The sequence below is a fragment of the Asparagus officinalis genome, chromosome 5 (genome assembly GCF_001876935.1).
Source record: "Asparagus officinalis chromosome 5, Aspof.V1, whole genome shotgun sequence".
Lineage (NCBI taxonomy): Eukaryota > Viridiplantae > Streptophyta > Magnoliopsida > Asparagales > Asparagaceae > Asparagus > Asparagus officinalis.
This window is the reverse complement of record NC_033798.1, coordinates 4965422-4967465: the sequence shown is the minus strand read 5'-3', so window position 1 is coordinate 4967465 and position 2044 is coordinate 4965422.

The window sequence follows — 2044 nt, the reverse complement described above, 5'->3', positions numbered from 1 at the left end:
TCCCCCCCCCCCCCCCCAAAAAAAAAACAGAGGAGAGAGATTAGGGTTTAGGATATTGGATGTAATCGTTATTAGTATCAATGGTATTGTGTCATGGTTACACTTCATTGATACACGTAGTCACATTGATTATCAAACCTCTTCAAATCCATGTGTTATTGTGCTGCCAAAAAAGTTAGCTCCCATTGCTTCAAGAAATTCTGTTACTTTGAACCTAAACATGACAACTCAAGCTGAAGTATTAGGAATGTCCATTTTCAAAACCTGCAGCCTACTGATAACAATATTTTGCCCAAGGTAAATAATTTGGAGGCGGCTAAAATGATTCTATTGATTTTTTCCCCTTTGTTTGACCTCTTTCAACTTACAAACCACACATATATATACTATTACAATGACTCTTAGATCTCCTAACAAAAAAACTCTTGAATTTCCCAACAATATTCATGCAACTAACATATTCATTCATTTGGCTCCTCAAACAACTAAACGATCTTCTCAATTCTCAAGGTAATTAATCAAGTTTACTTTCAACATTTTCCCTTAAACTTAATCCTTCAATTATGCTAAGCTTGCCTCGCAATAAAGTAAACACATCATGTTTCAATGGCTTAATAAATATATCAGCCATATGGTCTTGCGATTTAACAAACTCAAGCTCAACTTCATTGTTCTTTACTTGATCGCAGATAAAATTACATCGAGTATCGATATGTTTGCTCCTTTCATGAAACACTAGGTTTTTCCAAAAAGTGCAATAGCCGACTCGTTATCAACATGAATTTTGGTCGTCTCTTCTTGTCCGAACTGAAGATCTTTGAGAAAATTCTCAATCAAAGTGCATAAGTAACACTCGATGATGCAACAACATATTCAGCTTCACAAGTTGAAAGAGTGACTATCGGCTACTTCTTTAAAGACCAAGTAAAAGCAGTGTCACCGATAAAGAAAGCGTAACTAGTTGTACTCTTCCGGTCATCAACATCTCCGGCCCAGTCACTATCAGTGTATGTAACAAGTTCAAAGTTGTTAGAACTTGAATAAAATAAACCAAAATTAGTTGTACCTTTGATGTATAGGAGAATCCTCTTTGCTGCCAACAACTATCAAGACTTCGGATCTCCTATGTATCTGCTCACAAGCCCAATACTATAGAGAATATCGGGCCTTGTGTAGGTTAGGTAGCGAAGACTTCCAACCAAGCTTTTGAAATAAGTTGCATCAACTTTGCTTCCACCATCTTTCTTAGACAACTTGACTCCATATTCAACAGGACAACTCACATGATTGTTATTCTTCATATCAAACTTATCAAGAATTATCTTTGCATATCCCTTCTAAGAGATAAAAATTTCACCTCGGCCTTGCTTCACCTCGATGCCAAGATAATAAGACGTAAGTCCGATGTCTGACATCTCGAACTCACGAACCATGGAGCTTTTGAGCTCCTCGAACATGTGTGGATTATTTCCTACAAAGATTAAATCACCCACGTACAAGCATAGAATAAGAATATCTCCAGCTTCATTTACCTTGGTATATAAGGCATATGCTCATATGGACATTTAGAAACATTGTGAGCTTGAAAATATTCATCAATTCTGTTATTCTAAGCTCTTGGTGCTTGTTTCAAGCTATAAAGAGTTTTCTTCAACTTCAACACCTTTGATTCTTCTCTTTTCTTGATGTAACCAAAAGGTTGATCCACATAGACCCCCTCTTCAAGAACACCATTCAAAAATGCTGACTTCACATCAAGTTTATAGATCGGTCATTTGTTCTGAGCTGCTAAGGCAATAATCAGCCTTATAGTTTCAAGCCAAGCTACTAAAGAGAATACATCATCATAGTAAATTCTAGCTTTCTGCTTGTAGCTGTTTACTGTAGGTGTCAAAAAATGCTGAAAGATATCCAAATACAGCTCAAGAGAAAATCATCCAAAAAGGCAAAAGAACACAAGTATAGACTGTCTCACAGGCGAGACAGTCTTTACTGTCTCACCTGGCGAGACAGTCTTTACTGTCTCGCCCGGCGAGACAGACTT